At 36.4% G+C, this 18,674-nt stretch overlaps 1 protein-coding gene across 3 annotated transcripts in view; it reads left to right on the top strand.

The window, feature by feature from the left end:
- The window catches only part of LOC143352451 (uncharacterized), a 97,789-nt gene that overhangs the window by 16,549 nt on the left and 62,566 nt on the right, over nucleotides 1–18,674 (top strand). The window lies entirely within an intron of this gene.

Below are 18,674 nucleotides of genomic sequence, written 5' to 3'. Positions count from 1 at the left end.
ATTAACTGATTTTAATGAAAAAATTCGATATCTCTTTTTTAGTATTCATTATGCTTTAAAAATAAGCTTAATATAGGCTCAGTAATTGGTACCACCACAGTAATTGGGTCACTTACCTTACATTAACTGGTTTTAATGAAAAAAAAATTTGATATCTCTTTTTTAATATTCATTATGCTTTAAAATAAGTAGAATTAATACAGGCACAGTAATTGGAGTAACCCCATTGTAATTGGGCTCCTAGCTCTATTTTACGTGTAGAAATAAGTGCTTTCTCTTTGACTTCACACGAACAGTATATTTACAGTGTACTTATTACACTATAAGTGTCTTTTCGATTTTAAAACTTTAGGTCGTGCCAATGCATGGTGCACTATCTAAAATGAAAATTCACGTATCAGTCGGGCTGCGAATTAATTTCGCGCGTATGTTGATTGAACTCCCGTGTATGTTCGCGCGATACGATCTCATCGAGACGTCTACCGGCGTTGATAAGTGTTTTCACCTGCGCGACATCTTATCGCGAGAGCGAACACACGGATTCTTATGTTCTGCACATTGTACGATGCGTACGTATTCGGCGACGGTGGTGCGGCTAATGAGCACGAATTCCTTCGGTTTACGTAATTGTGGAAAATAGACGCGAGCGGTGTTGTGTAGGTGTAATCAAGTTCCAGCTGCAATTAATTCGTTAGTTTCCGAGGGATTCGCAGATAACGGGAATTTGGGGTCTGAGATTATTTGCGTCGTAAAATTTCTCGGGCATGCAGAAAAATACTTGAACGCTATGGAGGTGATGAGAGAGGTAAGGTATAACAATGAAAGCAATTATATCTTTATTATATCTATGCTGCGCCCACATGGAGCGCATTAAAAGATAAATACGCGGATTAGTTGTGTATGCGACAAAGATTGGCAGAAATGTGTTTCAAGGGTAATGTGAACATTGTCAAACTCATATATGATAATACTTCGCGAAGACTGCGGTGCGAGAAGTTCGATTTGTAAAGCTATATTTTGACTATAATAGGTCAGAGGAAAAAAAATTCAAAAAGTGGTTTTTAAATATACATTTTAGCTACCGAAATCTTGTTAATGGTCATTTTTTAATGAAAAAGCAACTTAACAATATTCTTTTGACGGATTTTTAGTGGAATAAGAGGATGTGGTAAATCATGATCAGACGTGTTAATCGCTAGCTTTTTTTAAGGGATCTCTAGTTTGAGGGATTTCAAATTTTTGGAATTTTCTTGCAGTCTAAGACACTACGTCGTATTAATAAGATATGTATAAGATCACATGTCAATGTTATCAGAAATTGTTATCGTTATGGTGTCTGTTAATGTCTGTTAATGTGTCGGCGGTATTAAATTTCGACATCCATCAAACGCTGCTTCCATATGTTTGTACAGAAGCTATAATAATTAATATATTTGTCTTTTATTATGAGATCTACCATGAATTTTCTAAAAATTGGGAAACATCTTTAAATAATATAATCTTTATCAACAATCTATGAAAAATTCACGTTTTACGCGACAATAAATAATTTGAAGGTTTTTTTGGAAAGTAACTTTAAAAACAGTTGGGATGAACTGGTTAATTTACATTGATGTTAATGCATTTTGTAACACTAAGCGAATATTGCGTGTACAATATTCGGATGCCCTGGAAATGTGCTAATTATATTACACGTAATCGATACTTCCCTCGCGTAATACAATAGATTTTCCACTAATTAATACGTGTGATTGTACACATCCCACATTTATAGTATACATGAATAGAACAGGCGATTTTAAATAGTAATAATTTTTGAAGTGGAACGAAAGAAATTACGGGAGAATTAGTTCCATTAAACGGAGCATGCAACAACAAACCATTTTTATTCGAACTTATTAAGTCTAGGAAATTGAGAACGCAAAGAAAGTTGATTTATTTATCAAAATACCACTAAATCTGTAATCTGGAGCGCTGCGAGACACACGCAATGGTTCTTCGTTATGGGAAATTTTGTTCATCCTTTGCCCTACCCGTTAACTACCGTTTGCTCGAGCCACAATAAACAAGAACGCATCGATCCTTTTAGCTGTTTAGCCGTGTGCTCGAACTTGCGTCTTATGACGTATATTTCGGCGCAAGGAAAGTATTAAAATATCGAAAACAACTGAACCACGGTTCTGACTCATGTTGTTTACGTTTTGTCCGAACGAGGTACCACGGGTGTGCTTATTGTTTTTGGCAAGTTTCTTACCACGAGTCTCACTCGTTGTGGTAGGACCAGGGGTTAAAGATGCCTTCTATACCTTATGGGAAAGGGATCCGGGATTGCATAGTGTTTGTACACATTAAAACCTCCATGGTGACCAACCTCGGACACGCAGAGGGCTCGGGAACTTTTACGAACGCATCCGGTGCATACAGTACCATTCAAAAGCATCCGGACCCTTACGTGTTTGTTGATATAACCGGAATATCATGCGAATTTGATTAAATTATTGTAGAAATATAGAATCATCGAACAACACAAGCGATATTTATTGACAGACGACGGTGGCAAAATTATTATGTTGAAAATTACGTGTGAACGCACGTGTAAATATAGTATAAACAGTTTAAGTGACTGTAACCGTGGTTTTATATTTTCTACTCATTAAAATTGATGTCTGAACGAAATATTTGTACAATTTTGAGTTATAAGGATGGCGATCATGATGTCAGAATGCTGTAGTTTAAAATTCTGGGACGAATTAAGTAGAAAAATGAAACCCGTGTATTCAAGGTCTTTTTTCTTAAAAAAGGTGTATTTTGTAAAAGGGGATATTAATTCTATATTTTTCTGTAATATAAATGGCTGACTAAAATTTGATATGTATATTATGCAATTTAGTTTCTCCCTAAATAGCAAGCTGTATTAAAAAATACTTATATTACCACAGCATTACTGAGCATCTGATTTTGCTGGGTACCGGGATACTTATGACCGATAGTGTATCTGCAACATAGCGCATCGTCTAACATTAGTATGTGGGACCAATTGCAGTTAGAGTGGACCAATAGAAATAAATGAGAGTGTAACAAACGACGCATAATTTACACGATTGATCCCAGGATAAAATGACTGTGTATTTTGTTTTAGCTAAATCTAAAGAACAACGTGAAATACAATAACAAATGATTAAGCCTGCAAAACAAAATTAAAGTATGTTCAATGTGAAAAATAATTTTAATCGGATTAATGCGCGAAGGATTATACAAAATCACAAATTAATGCTTGCAGCAAAAAATCGTACGACATTTATCAGTTAATTACCAGACAGGGAGGTATCAGATGATAACCAGATCGATCGATAATTTCTATCTTGTAGCATAGCAGAGCGATCAATGTATTATTTTTATAAACAGTTTTTAATATCGATTTCATTGCCAGTTTTATAACGTGAGTTTTCAAAGATTTTGATTTTTTCTTTGAATTAATGATAACGGCGGCGTTGTGTCGTCAAAAACAAAGGAATTGTGCTACCTTGTTTCCATTGAACTGTAATTGCATGCACGAAGGGTACATACACTGTTACACATCGTCGAGCCAATTTCCCATTAGTAAATGAGCTTTCAGGATTGGTCTTGTATTTTTAGATCAACTTTTATACACTCAAGGCTGTGGCATCTGTTAATCTATAAATACGTCGTTCGGAAATTCCTTTTTCTCCGATGTATTGATTCCTCCTACGAGGTTTCGATTCACCGTCTATAAATGTGTTAACATTGCGTTCGATTCTCAAAGAACGAAAACATATGAACGTTTCGTGAACGAAATTGAGTAGATGGATCATTCTAACCCTTAGTTCCAATTAAGTAGGTTCATTGGTACGATCAATTATTGGGTAAGGGACCCAATTACTGTGGGAGTACCAATTACTATGTCTATACTAATTATACTTATTTTTACAGCATAATGAATATTAAAAATTAATAATAAGTATCAAAAAATATATATATATCTTTTTAAATATTCATTATGCTTTAAAAATAAGTATAATTAATATAGGCACACTAATTGTTACATAGTACGGCCAAATACGGCAACCAGCCAAATCATTATTTTGCAAGTCTATTTATGAAAACCAAAAATACGTGTATTTATAGGATAACCCAGTGGTCAGCATATGGCCTTGCTAATATAGCTCCAGGATCTAATCAAGTAGCGATGTCAGTTGTTATAGGTTCATGGCATTTAGTCCTGGTAAATTAATGTTAAGGAACACGCAACAGAAAATCTATTCTAAATTTGAATATCCGTGACCAAGCATCTCTAATTACCTGTAATTTTACCTTGCAATAATAGCTCCTCCGTTGAATTCACCAAGACAGTTTGAATTTTCGATTTTGGAAATCAAATCGTACCTACACACAGGAAGTAATCTTTTATATTTCAATTTTGGACTATTCTTAACAATTGGAGCTTGTACATCAAGAACAGTAAAGACATATACAGACAAATGATAAAATGATTTATTTTTTAATTTAATGAAACTATTCGCGAAGTACGTATATCGAATTTGATTTTATTTTAGCAGCTAATTAGTAAAATGTTTGATCGTCTGAGCTTCGGTATACCAACTATTCCGTCATCGGTATAATTCCAACGTCCATAAATCTGTGGCTGTAAGGAAAAACGCCGCATGTCACAATTTGAAGAAATATAAGTTTACGCATTAATTGATCTTTATAATATAGAATTTACGTATTTACCAGAAAAAAGTCATGAAAAAATAATGCAGTAAGGAAACATTAGTGGTACAAAGAATTAGTGATCATAACTTTAAGCGTGGCAACGTCTCGAAAGTGAAAGTACGTGACATGCGACGTTCTTCCATACAACTACAAAAATAGGTCCATAAGAAATCTAATTTGCATAATCCTTCACGGTCGGGATATTAGTTTCATTCCGCCGCGGAACGCGAAAAGTAATTAGGGGAAAGTCCCAGCCCCGAAATTAACCAAATTACTTTATCACCAATGAAGTTAATATAGTTTAACGAGGTTTCTATTCAACTTTATATCCGTGCTAATCAAAGAAACGAACTGTTATACAAATCGTATAATTCCATCCTTCATAAGTAGGTCTATAAATATCGAATTTGCAGAATCCTCCACGATTGGGATATTAGTTTTGTCCCGACACGGAACACGAAAAGTAATTAAGCGGAAGTCCCAGCCCGAAATTAACCAAATTACTTTACAATTGCCGAAGTATTTACCTGGTCGCGCTATGACCTCCAGGTAGTGACTTGTAAGGCCCAACCATGCGACCCTTCTTCGGCCGTACGTACGCGTACCGGGAAATCCAGGAAAATTAGGGAAACCAGGAAAACTGGGAAAGCGGGTTTAGCTCGCCGATATGGTGGACAGTTGGTTCACCAAATCCGTATAAATAAAGGACCAAAATTCCTAACGGGAGTCATTATACTTTAAGGTCTAAGTCCCTCAACTTGGGGATTACCCCGCGAAGGGCCAAGAAGCGACAGTAATAACCAAGACCAGGATGCATATCGTTGTAAATCATGTTACTATTGGTTATTACTGCCGTCGGCTAAAATCGTTGCCGGACAAATTCGTTGTCGGCCTAAGTTATTGTCGATCAAATCTGGAGTCGATGAAATATTGTCGGTAAAACCCGTGTTGGGGAAAGTGTCGGTGATGTTCATGGGACCCATATGTTCGAATTCGCCTATCCCCTCTACTGGGGGACATACACCGTGAAGGGCCATGAAGCTCGAGATGCTTCGGTCGCCGAACATTGGAAATCGTAAACATGCCACCGCGTAATACCGAGTCGGGTCTAACTTATTGTGTCCTTCTTCCGATTAAAATAACACTAAACACGATATAATTTGAACTGTATTTAGTGGTTTCATTGACGGTATGTATGTACATAGTGCGTCTTCGGCCGCGCTGTCCTTTTTTTAAAAAATATTAGCCCCACACGATCTGTCACACCACCGGACCCGAGAATCGAGCTTAGATCAATATTTCACTGTATTCGGTTGGGACGAAAATTCGTAGCATTTGAACTTAAATTAAAATTCAAAGATAAAATTAATATATTCAGAGATTTATTCGATCGCATGTTTTCCATTCTGCTCTAACTACTCTTTGCCATTTTTGAGGTAACTTTGAATTTTATTTAAAAAACGCTACGGACTTTCGTTCGAACCCGACATGATAAATTCCGTTTAGGATTTTTGGTTCTAATTTAATCATCGCTTCGTCTTTATGCCAATTTTTTTAATGTGGTCGTTGATTAAACATGCGGAAACAGAGGAATTTCGCATATCCGACACGCTGATTCGCAATTTCTGTGCTAGCACGTGATTATCTACACGTTCGCACGGATTTTTATTGCGTATTTATTTCTCATCCAAACATTCCGCTCTTTGTTTGTATGAAATCACGTCGGCTTAAGAGGCAGATGGTTTTTGTACGGTAAGGAGGAATGCGCAGAACGTGAGGCCTTGTAACTTTCAATTTTATTCTTAATTTTGGAACAATAACGACATCTAAAGTAATTTACCAAGCTGACTCTTTCAATCAAGTTCCAACAGATAACTTGTACTTTTAGTGATGATTTCTGAACATTTTATTGCAAAATTGTGAAAAACTTTACAAGTGGAGCGTTTGTGCACAACAGGTTTTTAAATGCAGATTCGAAAATAATCTAATCTCGTGGATTATGCAAATTAGGACAAGCATCATTACAATTGTATCATCCGTTGCCTCTTACCACATGGAATTATATTCTAAGGTTTCTTAATGTTATCTCTTGATATTAAGGTTAATCTTTCTGATCCAGTTTTAGTCAGTTATTACAGTTCTAGACGAGACTCCTGCCTATCATTATTGACTATATATGTACTCAAGATTAAGGGTTTTATTTCACGGAAATACTTTTAAGTTATACATGTGCTGTCTATCAGTCTTTGTTAACGGTGGATTCCATTATCCAGAAGCTTTACGACAGACAACATCATTGCAGTTTCTGGAATTGTCTCTGATGCTTCAAACCCACTAAATTTCTACTCACCTACTATCAGGTTATTTGATGTTTAAATATCATCCAAGGTGAAATTATTTTTCGAAATGTCTTCGACGCAGAGATCACAAAGTAGTCAAAATAATCTATTGCTTGAATTTTTATATTACTTTAATTTTCTTTTTTATATATAACTTTCATTGTTTTAATTCCTTATGTTTTAAATTTTTCCACCTTTGCTTGAACTTCACTGATTTCGAAAATGATTCATGGTAGGCATAAAACTTTGGCAAATATTAAGCTTGTGGAATCGTGTGACTGATTTTAGCCAGAGTTCACGAGAAATCAGTACTCTACCGATGTTTATACTCGCAGAATGATAAGGTCCGTGATACCGCCAGATTGCAAATAAAGGCTTCTTTTTTCTTTCTAGTATCGTTGTCACATTTGCTTCGGTACTATTCTCGGGTAAATGGCACGAAACTCGTAAATCGCTCATTTAAGCTGTATCATTTATCTGTTCAGTTTTCCTACATGGCGTGTGAAGGTTTTCAGAAAATGTATTTTTGTCAGAGCAAATACATGTAAGTGGACTGCGGATCTCTGTGTAAAATGAGAATTTTACGCATCGATTGCAAGAGACAGGAATTGCATAGACATTGATTTCTTCTCTTAATGATTGTAACGAGTCACAAATAATACGTTGAAATTGTTAAAATCTTGTAATATTCCTTATTTGGTTTAAAGCAATAAGTGAATCACAAATAATACGTTCAAATTGTTAAAATCTTTTAATATTCGTTATATTGTTTAAAGTAATAAATCAATAATAATAATAATCTTTTAATATTATCGCTGTTTCGTGTTTCGCCTACTTACTTTTGTTACAAATGCATAAAATCGGCAATTGTAACGTAACAAAATGCTACGAATTTTCGTTCCAAACGAATACAGTGAAATCTTGATCTAATTGTAAGCCCAATTCTCGGGTCCTACTATTTTTTTGTGAACCGGACGTAGAAAAGGACAGCGCGTGTAAATACGGACTGCGCGGCACATACAGTTCAAATTATATCGTGTTTAGTGTTATTTCAAATTGAGCTAGTCTCAATCTTCTGTACATAACAACGTGTCACAATGTTCATAAAATTAAAATATCTCGTCAATATTTTTAATATTTTGAGAATACAGAAACGGGTTGCAAATATCAAATAAAATTAGAAAGAAAATAATAAAATTTTTAATAAAATTAAAAATGTAAACGGTTACAATTGTAAGTTTCAAGAGTGAAATTTAACTATAAGAATTTTCTATTTTGAAATTAATCTTGTTCAGAATGAATGTGTAGGAAGTAGTGTGACGTGTGGAATTACGTAATGACAAGTTTATACAGAAGAATAAATGAAGATTCTTGCAGTTTCGCGCGAACTGCCATACATACACGCGTTGCGCAATACGTCACATCAGTTGCTGTACCGTTTCAGTGTGCATCATCTCCTAAGGGAAATATCAAGTGGAACGTTCTCTCTAGAATTTACGAGACTGTGTAATCAAATTAGGTGGATTGCGAGTAAGCTCGATGAATAAGCCATACAGAAAAAAGGTTTTCCTTTTATTTGCTAAATTTTACGCCTTTTGGCTGAGAAAATTCGGAGAATCTAAATCGGTAATCATTTCTAAATAGTGCTCCATTCCACTTAAAATTAGGTACGTAAAAATATTAACAGTTCTGCCGTTCTATTAAAATTGGAATTGTATTTTAATGTTCATGACATCTTCATTTCTTATTTTTAATTTTTCTGCCTCGGATGTATCTTCCATATTATTTGATTAGCTTTGTGCTCGCCTGAAGTTGATGAACTGTAAAGGGACCTACAAAGGATAAATGTCCGCGGTTCAATTATTGCGTAGAAACTTTCTTCGATATCGTCCTGAACGATGTCGTCTATGCGTGTGTTATCATACTATAATTGCCGGGTCTTACTCGACCCAGTTACGTATGTAGAACCCAAAGATAATTTATTGGTCCATAAAGGACTAAAAGCAACAATAAAGCAAGCGGGTATTATTGTCACGAGAATTTAATTAGCAAATTCATTTGAAAGTAATTAAGTCTTTGTAATTGACTGCAATCCTAGTCACGCAGCTTTCCTTTTTATCAGATAAATTGTAACTTAATATTAACCAATACTCATCTACTAAATGCTTAAATGTTTCAAATACACCTGTTAATTGCTCTCTTCTAGTTACAATCTGTCACGTCCTTCGGGAAATATTACAAAACCGCTCTGAATGTCCTATTCTTTAAACACATCGATTTGTGGTTAAATTATTTATATTCGACGCGACCGTTCGAACAATCCAACACACTTCAGTCGTCTGTGAAAGGATTAAAAAATACGTAGGTGTGTACTGTAGTGAAAACAACAAGACGACGGCAATCATCTGCGATCCATCTAGAAGCCATCACCACAAAACAAAGTGGACACAAGGTAATTTTTTGTATTAGCCTGCCGTCATTTGCTAGCATCTCGATCGAGCAGATTAGATTGCTCGAGACCCGTTCTACTTGGCAAAATCAATATAGCGCTCTTTATCTGTCCCTTGGCGTAAACGCGCGCGACGAGCGGTATTGCACCGATATTCCAACAAGTATAAAAAAGCCCCGCAATAATTTAAAATCGGCCTGGTTACCGCACGTGCAATATTTCCCCGGCTAACGACGCGACGATCACGGACAAAGAAAACTTGTCCTGTGGAAGTCACTTAGCGGTTCAATTGGCCCGTCGTCCCTCTTTCTCCCATCATCGGTCCGTGCCGCAAACGAAGTCTCATTGCCTGGAAGCACGTGTACCGCATACAGGTGTGCACGTGCCTTACATGTAGATACGTATCTGGAAGAGCGTAATGCTCGCGAGACCGATGGAACCGGTTCGGCGCGGCGCGGCGCGGCAGAAGAATCAAAACCGAGAAGACCAAGAATAACAGCCGGAAGGTCCCGCAATTAATCCGACAGACAGCAGCGACCCACCGAAGCCTCGTGCGACAACCGACATGGATTTGCGTCACATAGAATTGGCTTCCTATCATATTTCTATCGATCGGGTCTAATTGTAAGAAAGACGTCGCCGATTCCGGAGCTCGCGAGCGGAAACGTTGAAGAGCAGGAAATGTTGACTCTGTCCTTTGAATCAACGCGTTCGCCGACGCAGCGACCACAACAATTAGATGAAATCGAAACACTTTGTTTCGAGCATCGAGAAATTTGCCGAACTTTATGATACGTTTTATTTAACCATCCGACGTACGATGGGCCAAATGGGCGAATCCATATTTCTTCATTTTCAATTTCTTTATTATTATCAGGGATACCCATAAGTAATCAATTATTTGCAAAGAATTTGTTTTGCCTTTAGTTCTGTACCGATCGTTGAAGAGGAAACACGTATTCTTTTACAGTTTTCGGTACAGCAGCCCGAGTTCAAAATATTCTAAAAAGTATAATTTTTTTTTACAACCCTGTAATACAATGGCGACGTCCGTACCTTCCGAGGATCATATTCGTCATTGCATACTTTTTCATTTTCATGTGGGATTTAATGCAACGGTGACAACAAAGAAAATTTGCGATGTTTATGGAGATGTATTGAGGGTCAACAAGTGTCAACGTTGGTTCAGAAGGTTTGCTGCTGGTGATTATGATCTCTCTGACAGGCCTCGAAGTGGACGACCAGTTGAATTTGATAATGACACTATAAAATCTCTAGTGGAAGCTGATCCAAAATTAAGTATACAAGAATTATCGGGAAGCCTTGGGTCCAAATGGTCAACTATACAAAGGCACCTACACGAAATGGGAAAGACATATAGGCAAGGAATACGGGCACGGCATCAATTATCTGAGACCAACAAGAATATTCGTCGGTCAATTTGCACTTCATTGCTATCCAGATTTCGTAGAGACCCATTTCTTAGCAGAAAAAATAACATAAAGCGTTCCAAGCAATGGCTTTCTGCAAATCAAACCGAAATATCAACCCCTAAACCTAACTTATCACTTAGAAAGGTGTTACTGTGCATTTGGTGGGACTGTCATGGCATAATTCATTTTGAGTTGTTGAAACCTGGAGAAACAGTTACTGCTCAGTTGTATTGTCAGCAATTACGACGGCTGTATTCAGAACTATTGAAAAAGAGGGCATCTTTAGTCCACAGAAAAGGTGTAATACTGCAAATTGACGATGCCCGGCCCCATACAGCTAAACTCACTCAGGAAAAAATCAAAGAATTGCAATGGGAAGTTTCACCACACCCCCTGTACTCAACGGATATTGCTCCCTCTGACTATCATCTTTTCAGATCTCTGGAGTATTATTAAGAAATAAAACATTCACTTCTGTAGAAGATGAAGGAAGCACCTTGAGTCATATTTTGCTTGACGAACCCTGGATTTCTATAAGAGGGGGGTTGAAAATTTGCAGGAATGATGGCAAACTGTCCTTGATAATGATGGAGATTATATAGTAAATTAAAAAATAAAAACTTGAATTTACTACAAAGTTTGTTTTAGATTTCAAAATAATTGATTACTTATGGGTCCCCCTAACATCATTACTACTAATATTGTAGGAACGGTCCGAAATGTACACGTGGGCTCGGCGCCCGTTTTTCAGACAAAGCCGAAGTGGTCAGCTGTGCTCGGTGCTCGTTTTTCCCTAGGTTCGTGGACGCGTGAGGCGGAGAAAGGACAGCGATAAAGCAACTCGAGTTGCTTTCGAAGAGTCAGTTTTTAGCTAGCGGAGCTGCGTAGAGAGAGAGAGAGTGTGTGTGTGAGAATGAGAAGACCTATCGGGCTATTTGTATTTCTCTTTTTCTCTGTTTTGTTAAATGATCCAACCACATTTGCTATCCTTCTTGCAATCGCCCATACTATCCTACGATATCCTTTGCAAATAATTTTGCCTTTCTTGGATTTTGAAAACAATTTGAGGATGAAATCACATTTCAAGACAGAGGTGATGAATTTTCTAATTCATGTATTTAAATTTTGGCTCGGTGTAAAGATTTTGTATCTTTTTACGACAGCATTTGTGAATAAGTATTTCCATTTGTAAGATTAATAAAAATTAAAAATTAGAAATTAAAAAAAAATTAAATTGTTTGTTTTCTTTTCTTATTGTATACGATGAAAATTTTTTCAATTAAAAATGATTTTTTATTCAAACTTTTTAATACAAATGACTGAAAGAAGTTTCAACAGAGTTCTTTCTGCGATTCAAATCAGCACGCGTTTGAAGATTGAATTCTTCCTTTATAACGATCTCTTTAAAAGTTAACATTAGACGCTGTTCCGATGCAAAGGAATTTTTCCTACTTCAGAATAAATGGAAAAATTTCACGTGATACAACGATGGAAAATACGTAGGTTGAAGTAATTACAAACTGGTTTCAAATATCCAATTTGAGGAAGATGTGCAACAACCTAATATTAATTAGTTTCTTTGTGCCACGATTTATTCGATGCAATGTTTAGCTCGAAGTGGCCCTCCTCATATTCCTTCAGAAGGTTATTGAAGCTATAATTACCCAATACCAATTATTTTCATAACTAGTACAAAATTCGTTGCATTTGCATCGTTGCTTTGTGAAATTTCGAGATAAGGTAACCTCGGAAAAAGTTTTCTTCGTAGTGTTTTTCCATTGATATCATTCGCTCCGTCTTATACCGAGAAATCTTACACATATATCAGCATTCGAAGTGTTAGTGAGCTAAATGTGCTAACTAATTGCTAACTATTAACTCCGCTCGAGCTACTTACGTCAACACATATGCAACGTTATACATATTTTCTTCCGTAGTCGTACATGCAATGTATTATTTTCTACTTGATAAACGGCAAGAGCATTTATCGTATTATTTATAATTGTTTAAATATTTTCAACTTTTTTGGCTTTTAATGAACACTGATATAATTTTTTTAAGATTCACAATTCTGATCGAATATTTTGCCCGGGGTAGTAAACCCAACAGTCGATGGGGGGGGGGGGTAGAATCAATAATCACAGACACGAGTTTTGGAGTCAGTCGGTTGTCATAGTTACCGTCCATTTGTTTATAAATCAATACGTTTCTTTATTGTTTACATGCCGAACCATGTGAAGGTGTTGTAGGAAGTAGAAGCGATACACATACATGAAACCAGTACAGAAACGACATAATAACAGGCTGCAGATCTGTGATCAGTCGAGATTTTACAACTGTGTTTTTATCTATGACTTTTATTACTAAACCTCAGATATTTATGCCATTTATCAGCTCTACAAACTAACTTTAAGAAAGTCAAGTCGAGTCGGATTTTATTTTCTGTCGTAATACCTTGGATTAGAAAGTAACCCAATTTAATCTCATTAAATTGTGTTGAATAACATGCTTAAATTTTATTAAATAGCCCTGTGACTATCTTCTACGCAATCTTATTTTAATGCTTTCGAGAAGTGTCTACATATATGCTACAAATCCAAATAAAGTTACAACGACAGCACACCAGGCAGTTAGAAAAGACCTGTTTATATTATAATAATCTTTGAATTTTTATGCAAAAGTAAAAATTTTTCAGTTACAACAAACTAGTTGAAAATAATATATTTTTGAATTCTTCCAACGTTTCTACTGCTTCGTGTTTTTTCCACTCATTTCTGCCGTAAATGCTCGAAATGCGCAGTCTAGTCGTAACGTAGGATAGTATGGGCAAGAAGGATAGCAAATGTGGTCGGATAAAAACGGTAATTTAATAAAACAGAGGAAAAAAAGGAATACAAATAAGTCCGATAAGTCAGTCTTCTCACTCTCTTCACAGCTCCGCTAGCTTAAGCCCAATTGATACTACCATCACAGATACCTAAAACAAATATTCTCCAATGCATTTAGATGGAAGTGTTTATACTAACCGTACCGACACCACACAGACACGTATCGGCATCATCCTGACCGCCCAACATTCTCGCGAAGAATATTCTGTCGGTGTGGATAGTATGCACGCGTTCCGACACCGTACAGACACAGACACAATCGTGACATCGCGAAAGGACTTCTTTACTCACATTTAACAATAAATGTACCGAGATTTTTGTATATCTATTCATACCGTAACCGGTGAAATGACCGGCTCTGAAGTAAAAGTTATTTTTTGCCAAACTTTATACACATAATAGTGAATTTAATATCATTAAAATCGAGTAAACTATACAGATTTCATATTAATATACTACATAAGTATAAAATATAAATTATAAAATTACCTATTTAATAATAAGTCTCGTTACATTCATAATTAACGCTTTCAAAAACAAATTTAATGTTAGAACTTTTATATGTTTCGATTGAGGTCAACTCTGATGATTAATTCGAATTCTTTTTCAGCATAATACCAACCATTAACACGTTGAGCCCGTTGACAGTGAACTTTTCGTTTGGGCAGGGTCGGTCCGTGGGACCGACAGTATCAAAGTTAAAAAATGAATGTAGTAATTTATTTATTTATTTATCTCTGTTCATTCCAGCCGTCTCAAAGGGGGTCGGCAGGCATTTGGCCTTGACTGTCACGCTATGTTACGCTGTGCCTTTTTTTTCTAGACATTTTACGTCTTAAATAAGTAAGTAATCAATTAAAAATGGATACCACCGTGTTTATACATACCTTTGCTACGTCTGTCCAGAACCTTTTTTTCGATACGAACACTAAATCTCTCAAAATTAAGAGAATCTCTCAGCGACAGCCATCTTGTGACGTCATACTTGCTTCAGGAAGCGAGTTTTCCGCCGAATATTACAAATTACTCCACGATGAGGTGGAAATTCGCAATTTGGGCTCTGGACAGACGTAGTTTGGACTTTTAGGCAACACAAGTGACCACTTTTAACCCTTTGCACTCGGCGCTATTTTCATTCTAAAACTAAATTTTTCTTCCGTCTTAGAATATTTTCATTTTATTCATACGAAACTGATCCGATTTACACATATAATATTTAAATGTTTAGTAATCTATTGAATAGAAATTTTGTAATGTTACAAATATTTTGTAATATTTTTTGTAATTTCTTTGAAATAATGCCACAACAATTTCTAGTGGTGCTTCAGAGTCACCACTCGAGTGCAGAAGGTTAAACTGCTCATTGCAATATTGAAGCGTCAATTTGTCAAGATTTTGACCCTTGCAAGTTCATGTACGTATATTGCAGAGAGATTCTCTTAATTTCGAGAGATTTAGTGTCCGTATCGGAAAAAAGTCTCTGGACAAACGTAGCAAAGACATGTACAAGCACGGTGGGTGGTATGCATTTTTAATTGATTACTTAAGTGCTCGCTCGCTGCCGGCTGAACAGAAAGGACAGCAATATCGGCGCCGGGTTCAACGTGTTAAATAGACCTTAAATCGGGCTTTTCACGCAACTTTCGCTCGATTTTTTTCTGCTCGCTCTAAACTCACTCTTCCAAAACAACTCGAGTTGCTTCTTCGCGGTCCCTTCTCCGATTCCTGCCTCGCAAGTCCATGTCGGCGCTCGGTGACGCATCGTCCGGTCGGATGTTCCTACAATAATAATCTGTTCTCCGGTACCAAACAACTTTTGCCGCAACAAATTGTTTTTCTATAGAGTCAGTTTCTTGTGCGATACGTTATCAGTCCTATAAAATGGTTGAATTATAATGTTCATGTGCGAACGTATCCGCCATTTGCTGTCTCGCCCGCAGATAATTCTCATCGCACAAACGTTAACAAAACTGTTCACGCGGTACGTATCTGCCGTAGTTATACTCAGTTGAAGGAGATAACGATGTATGACGATGTTGAAAACACTTTCCCTCAGTAGTGAGAAGATCTCTGCTCTTTTAAGTCGTATAAAAACTACCAAGTGCTGAAGAAGTAGCACCAGGGGAATGTTCCATGGATTGGCAGTATTTCTATAAAAAAAGGTAAAGATGCATACCGTTGGAACGTGACATAAAACGGAATGTGGAGGGTGTATTGATAGATTATACATGATCAGACGCGTACGAGCTTGCTTAATCCTCGGACAAGGCCTGGTTCTGTTGAAACAGTATTTTACGGGTAGGCACTCAGCTTCTGATGGTTCATTTAGATTCCTGCAAGGAATGATTCCAAATCCGAAAATTCAAAAAATTATGACACTCTGGGGATATGTAGTGCATATGCATTGTCCGTGTCTCATAACGCGTGACCGTACAGGGTCAAGGGGCAGGGGGCAGGGGAAGTAATCTCAGCGAATATCGAGGATGACGTTTTCTTTGCTAATTCCTCTCGCATTCCTTTGGAGTACCACGTTATGAGACATCGACAGTAAATATGTGATTTTTCTTGCTGCCCAAATTCACTTTAACGGGGTGGAATGGTCCTCAATAAAAAGAGCAACTTTTTCCCTATCTCCTATAGTTTGCGAGTTATAACACAATATCTCGGTAACGGAGATGAAGTCATCCATTGTTAGTTCAACGTTTTTCGTTCGACCTGACTTCGCAAACGTACTAACGGAGTTTGTTGATCGTGTTGCGGAACATCCTGCATAAGTTGTATTATTTTTCTTTCGTATTAGGGAATAGACGATTCCTTGTGCTGTTTTATTGTGCTGAGGGCTTGTTCAAATGTACCACGTGGTCGATTAAATTGCGAATATTTGTGCAAATACTGACACTTTCAGAACAATTTCAATACGATAGATTAAAGTAGACATTTTTTTACTTAACTATTTTATAATTTCATACTGTTATGCGCAATCCCTAACGACAACAACTTACATATTTCGGTGAAATATCAACTCATCGGTTATTTAAACAAGAATAGACAGAGAGAATACGTGGTACGTGATTAATGATTACGCAGCTCTGATTACTTGAGTTCATTTTGAATAATGCATAGTGAAATCTCCTATGCTATACCATTTACAAGCAATATGCATAGATAAGTTGCAAAAATGGAAATGAAAGTCACACGTGCAGCTAACGACAAAGAAAATTACAATTCCGTTTTTTACATTGTCAAAAATGTGCATACTCCGTGCAAACTTTAGATAATTAGATCACATTATATCAGTTGCTCGGTAATAAAAATTCTTGATTTTAATTCTTTTTGGCATGGATATCTCACTATATGAATTATTAATATTAAAGAACTAATTTAAATAGGTTATATTCTGATAATAAACAATATATGTCTATACATATTTATTTTTTACATAGTTTTAAAACATCTAATCTGCGATTAGAACACTGAAAATGTTTTGCAATTAACATCTTGGGCCGAGAAAAGTGAAAAGTCTGCAACTTAATTAAAATTTTTGTCTTTCTGATCTTCATTCACTGGCATTCGCATAGTGGTCCGTTGTCTAGCCGCTTCCTTTACTAACGTAAAAAAAACCAATTTTTTGGGATTTTTATCATCCTATAATCGGGCTTTGTTGACCTCTTCATAAAGCCACCACTATTTCTACCATATCGCTGAGTTAACGCACAGCTGATATATGTTTTATCAGTACTGTTGACAGGGAGAGAGAAAAAAAATAGAGAGAGAGAGAGAGAGAGAGAGAGAAAGAGAAAGCGACAGCAACAGTTAACAGACGCACGAGGGAGCGAAAAACGAACGCATTTTCTTATTCTCGTCATTGTAAGTAGATTCACGTGTATCTAAATTGACCCTAATAGCACGAAACAGCTTCTCTACATTTTTTTTTTGGGAATACTTTGTTTTGGAGATCGTAACAAGAATAAGTAATTTGGTTGAAACATTCTAGTCGAGAAAATAACATTATTTTAACATTTCCAAACTCGTGAATTGAGGATATCTTATTTTAGTTATTCCAAAAGGTTGATAATTAATATTTTGATTAAATTGCAATACAATATCCGTTATAGATTAGATCAAGTATAACTCAAATTTAGGGATAAATACAACTTTATTTTGAAAAAATGCATACAGAATTTCATTCGAAAGCTATGACAGCCTTGGCATTTAAACAAGTAATGCGATTAAATAGAAACGTGAGAATACCCATGTTTAACAAAAGCCAATTATTTCCGTTCATAGTGGAAATTTTAAAGTTTATTCGATAAACACCGGTTACTGAAATAGCTAATCTTTTATTTGTCACTCTAAAAGCTTTATTTAAATCCCAGCCATTCCTATCAGTAACATATGGTGTCGACGAAACAGTTTTCGCGATTTATCAGTGTAAATACAATATCGCGAAACAATTTCACAAGGTGACTGTCACGGCAGCTATAATTTCTGTCGTAGTGTATTGGCGTAAGCCAAACTACATTAGGATTTTTAAGAGCAATACGGGTTAAAGGAGTAATCACTATGATAAATTTTAACTCTGTCAACGGGTGAAAAATTACGACTTCGGCTATCGTTATTTACGGTTCATGCAAGAAAGTAAAGCTAGTTCGACACGAATCGCGGTACAAACCGATTCTTAGCGCCTAATTGGCCAGTGTCTTTGTAAGTGACACGTCATTGGCATGTATTGTCCCCTATGTTGTGTAAACGCCACTCGCGTTGGTATCACTGAGAAAGCGTGCATTTTCAACGATTACCATGACGGAACGGCTGTTTTGTCTTCTGCATC

The sequence above is a fragment of the Halictus rubicundus genome, chromosome 3 (assembly GCF_050948215.1).
Source record: "Halictus rubicundus isolate RS-2024b chromosome 3, iyHalRubi1_principal, whole genome shotgun sequence".
Lineage (NCBI taxonomy): Eukaryota > Metazoa > Arthropoda > Insecta > Hymenoptera > Halictidae > Halictus > Halictus rubicundus.
Note: the sequence above shows the minus strand (reverse complement) of the source record. Positions and strands in the feature narration are given on the sequence as shown.